We start from the raw sequence: 5,737 nt of genomic DNA, 5'->3' as shown, positions 1-5,737 counted from the left end.
CACAAAAGACATTGCTCTATAATTGTTCTCGACTAATCAGTACAAAGAGTTTTTTCATTGGTTGCAAATTTGTTTTTAAAACTTTTTAAAGTTTTATGCACCTGTAAATACAGAAATTCATATACCGTGACATACAAGCAGAACCTTTTTCGTTTTCCACAACGGGTGTAGGCAGTCAATTATTATTTTTTTCGAATGATGAATATAGTTATCAAAGGTACCAGGATTATAATTTAGTACGCCAGACGCGCGTTTCGTCTACATAAGACTCATCAGTGACGCTCATATCAAAATATTTATAAAGCCAAACAAGGACGAAGTTGAAGAGCATTGAGGATCCAAAATTCCAAAAAGTTGTGCCAAATACGGCTAAGGTAATCTATTCCTGGGATAAGAAAATCCTAAGGTTTTACAAATATTTAAAGTTTTATATTCAGGAAATTTATAAAAATGACCACATGAAAAAAGTTGAATTCGAATCATTCATGATTTAGATAACAAACACCGATAAATAGTCATACCAATATATTATGGGATTATACTGATAGAAATATGTCTAATCAATAATTTGTAGAACATGTTGATTATAAATCCCCAATAATTAACATGTTTAATCACATTTGCAAATATGTATACTGTTAAACAAGAAGTTATTACAACTCTAAAAATGTGTACACCAATACTAATAAAATATAATTAATATACGGCTGAACACAATTACTTTCTGAAGGACTTTCGGATTTGAAAAAAAAAGGTGTGACACTGACGAGGGTCTACTGTTGTTGCCAATATATTTCTCTAAATGACATCATTTTATCTCATTCGTGAATAGTTCTATTAGTATCAGTGCACAAATATTAAATTTTATGTGTATATATGTAAATAAATAACAGAGTGGTCGAGTCAAACTATGAACACAAGTGTAGTAGAGAGCCAAACCAGCTTAGTAGTCTAGGTAATTGGACAAAGTACAGACCATGTACCTAGATGTCACAGGAGCACGACTTTTATATTCAAAGCTGACAGAGGGAGGGTCCATAAAAATAGATAATTTGTATATCTATTCAAACTTATTCATTGATAAACCGTTTTATATAACATTTAAGTGCATGAGTGCAAAAAGTTGCTATAATTGTGATGTCTTAAACGTGTCGCAAATAACAATACCGCACTCTGAAAATTCAAAACGAAAATATCCTTATCAAATGGTAAAATCAAAAGCTGAAACTCATCATTTGAAAAGAACTGTTACACGCTTCTGTCGTATTAAATTATAATCCTGGTACCTTTGATAACTATTTACACCACTGGGTCGATGCCACTGCTGATGGACGTTTTGTCCCCGAGGGTAGCACCAGCCCAGTAGCCAGCACTTCGGTGTTGAAATGAATATCAATTATATCGTCATGTTTATTAATTTTCTGTTACAAAACTTTGAATTTTTCTGAAAAACTAAGTATTTTCTTATCCCCAGGAATAGATAACCTTAGCGTATTTGGCAAAACTTTTTGGAATTTTTGTGTCACTGATTAGTCTTTTGTAGACTATATATTTCTAACTTTTTTGGATTCGAGCGTCACTGATGAGTCTTTTGTAGGCGAAACGCGCGTCTGGCGTATATACTAAATTTAGTCCTGGTATCTATGATGAGTTTATTTTCCTAATAAGGTATAAGCACTTCCTTAAGTAAAAAATGATAGTTTTATGTTTAGCTAAACCTTTCGCCTTTATAAAAGTCGTATATATTTCCGTTATATTAATTGCAAAAAGAATGAAAGCTAGTCCAAATATGTAAGTCAAATTAGGAAGTTTAAATACTTATGAATGACAGTTTTATGTCTTATGGACTCTAAAAACAAGCTATTATAAGTTCATAACACTTTTGTAATTTACGAATTCAAGGTTAAACAATTGCTTTATTTGTAACATTCACGTCATTTGAACTCTAATTTATAGTTGTTTTTTGGCAGTCATACCACATCACCTTAATGTATATTTATGCATAATACAGTTGTCTTTGCCGATCTATCATTGCTGTGATAAATTCGAAACGAAGAGTACAGAATATATGTTATTGAATGGTGTCATATAATGTAGCAGCACTTTATACTTAGCAACTGAAAGTTTAGTCCAGCTTCTAATTTTGGTATTGAAATACAATCACATTGAACAGTAAACACTAACTACAGGTCAATGGAACAGCAATGGCAACAAAACAATGGCCTATATTTTTAGGGGCAAATCATAACAGCAAATTATTAATTCCTCTTTTTTTAAATTAGTCTTATGTGGACGAAACGCCTGTCTGTCGTATTAAATCTTAAACCTTATACCTTTTGTTAGCTAATATTCGTGTGTTTCTCTGTTCTATATTTTCTCCCATTTATTTGTATTGTAGTCCGCTAACATGTTTAACCCCGCCACATTATTTATGTATGTGCCTTTCCCAAGTCAGGGGCCTGTAATTCAGTGGTTGTCGTTTGTTTATGTGTTACATATTTGTTTTTCGTTCATTTTTTTTTACATAAATAAGGCCGTTAGTTTTCTCGTTTGAATTGTTTTACATTGTCTTATCGAGGCCTTTTATAGCTGACTATGCGGTATGGGCTATGCTCATTGTTGAAGGCCGTACGGTGACCTATAGTTGTTAATGTCTGTGTCATTTTGGTCTTTTGTGGATAGTTGTCTCATTGGCAATCATACCACATCTTCTTTTTTATACTGTCATGTAATGTTGTCAGTCAAGTTAATGTTATATTTATCATTGCCATAAAAGCATGAGGTTTGGCATGCCACAAAACCAGGATCAACCCACCATTTTTGTCTTAAAATGTCCTGTACCAAGTTAGGAAAATGGAATTGTTTTACATTGTCATTTTGGGGCCTTTTATAGCTGACCTATGCGGTATGTGCTTTGCTCATTGTTGAAGGCCGTACAGTGACCTATAGTTGTTATAGTTGTTAATTTCTGTGTCATTTTGGTCTCTTGAGGAGAGTTGTCTCATTGCCAATCATACAACATCTTCTTTTTTATATTGTTATATTATAGTTCGTTTATGTGTTACATTTTAATGTTGTGTTTCTGTTGTGTTGTTGTTCTCCTTTTATATTTGATGCGTTTTCACTCAGTTTTAGTTTGTAACCCGGATTTGATTTTTCGAATTGCGAACAGCGGTATACTACTGTTGCCTTTATTTAACCTCTATCTAGGCTCCGATATTGACAGGAAGTGCGATAATGCTGCACAAGAAGTCAATGTGTTCATTCAACATGCCAACGATGCCCATCCCTCCAAAACAATTCAAATAAAATCTCTTGGACAGTTTCAATAACACGATGCGATTCAATATGGAATGGACAAATACGTAGCATCATTGAGATTGCTAAATCTTTGTCAAAATTTGAAATATTAACAATAAACTAGTTTAAATTGAACAATGCTATTTATTTGGGATGCATAAAGACGCAGCCTCTGTTGTTATAACTCAACCTTTGTCAAATTCCAAATTTTGATATTTTACCAGTTCAAATCGGTCAGTGCTATCCATTTATTTTCTACGCAGTCTGTTGTTATAAATTAACCTTCGCCACCTGTGAAATTTAAGAAATGTACCAGTTCATATCGCTCATTACTATTTTTTTTCGAATGCATATCTATGTAGTCCCTGTTGTCGATCTGTTTAATGTACGTCATTTTGTAAGTTTGAATTATAATAGGGAATGGCAAGGGTTGCATTGATTTAGTTAAACCAGGATAGATTGATATGATTAACTTTACATCCCCATAATCACCCTTCTGATGAAGAATAGCGATTATTTGAAATATCTTAAATTCCTTAGTTTTTTTTGTATTCTAAACATCAGACTTAATTTTTTAAAAATTTATATCACTTTTTAATTGCAGATATCGGCCAACAATTGATTTGTGTGTCACATAAACCCCATTAGATGTTTAGTTTATAGTTGTTCTATTGGTCATCATACAGAAGCTCCATATCTTATATTCAAAAAAAAATGTTAACTATATGCTTTGCAGATTTGAACATTTGCAGATTTAACATTGCTATTATGTATATATTTAACATTGCTATTATGTATATATTTAACATTGCTATTATGTATATATTTCTATATATAATTACTCTAATTTGAAATATCAGCAACCCAATGTCAGAAACCAAATTTTTTCAAAGTATATTACATCGAAATCTGCAGCTAAAAGAGTAGTGTGTACAATGTCTCATATTTTTGACAATCAGGTGCTTTAATAAAGCATGGAAGTTATTCTTTTTTATGTGTTGCGTTTTCAATGGCTATTATTATTTTTTTTTGTTGTTTAGGTGCGATATAAAAACAGTATTATCAATGTTAGAAAATTATCAACTTCTAAGCCTTATAAAAAAAGGTCTGAAATATATACCTTATATTTAATCAATTCACTGACATGGTTTGCATGCTATAACAATAATTGAAAACGACGCACAAGTTGGAAATATATAGCACGACAGGTTGCTACTATTGTTATTGGGGCGTTTATAGGAAACATTTATATCTATCTTTCAAAAATATAGTATGTATTCTTGAACGTCATGTCAATAATTTGAGAAAATATCACCTGGTAAGGAAATTTTAACGCACAATATTTGGTGTAAACTTCAAAATATTTCAAGGAAAGAACTACTTTCTGAAACGGTGAATTGATTTGATATGAAATTACACATAGTTTTACTTTTTAAAAACGCAATGAATTTTACCCGTAAACACAGCCCAGGGAAAGGCAAATAATTTATAAAAATTATTTGCCTTCCCTGTGTTTGCGGGTAAATTATTTTACTATGATGTCAGAACCTTTAGTATAATATTATAACGAGATATAATATAATCTTAAATGTTTATTTATTTTTCATGAAAATCCGATGAGAATTGTTTTGTTTTATTTCAAAAATAGAGAAAATTCTGACAAAACAGTGGAACTTTAACTGCTTAAGCATGGAATGAAGAACTTTCCTGCCTTTATGTTAGGAACGATATATTCATAATCTTCAATATCGTTTTTTAGTAATAGCTAAGCTATTTGCTTAAAATCCTATTATTTTTTATCACACTATATTTCAAACGTTTTCCGTTATTTTGTCGGTATCTATATAGTTTCATATCAGTTTTGTTGGTTGTATAAATTGGTATATTGATTAGTTTCTTCTTTCTTACGGATTTATTTAATTCGGAATTGATGCAAATGTTTGTATAAGGGCCATTACTCTGCAGACATTGATTTCCTAACATTATGTTACTTGAGAAATCTAATTAAACGAATGTTTAAGGATGATACTATAATTGATGTATATCTTTAGATGCCTTGTTGTTTTACTGTAACATTGACGTACACGACAGCTCTTTTCGTATTCTTAATTAGTGTTTTTTCTTATGATTGCTTTGTATAAATAAACCTGCCTTTTCTACCGTATAAGGAATTTGGCAGTAGAATAGCCACTTTTAATCATCCTCCATCCGTGTAAGGTATAAATAGCTGTTGTTATCTTGTTGATTACTGTGTTTTGGTTAACCAGGTCGTTCTTTATTGATTTTATGTTAATGTGACAAGGTTTTCTTTGTCTATTGGGTAATAATAAAATATATAAAGATCTTTTTATCAAATAAATTAATATCTTTTGTTGTCTTCAATGTGATTGAATACTTTAGTTCATTTTTTATAAATATGAAAATAATCAAAGTGAAG

This window comes from Mytilus galloprovincialis, chromosome 2 (genome assembly GCF_965363235.1).
Source record: "Mytilus galloprovincialis chromosome 2, xbMytGall1.hap1.1, whole genome shotgun sequence".
Lineage (NCBI taxonomy): Eukaryota > Metazoa > Mollusca > Bivalvia > Mytilida > Mytilidae > Mytilus > Mytilus galloprovincialis.
This window is presented reverse-complemented; position numbering follows the sequence as displayed.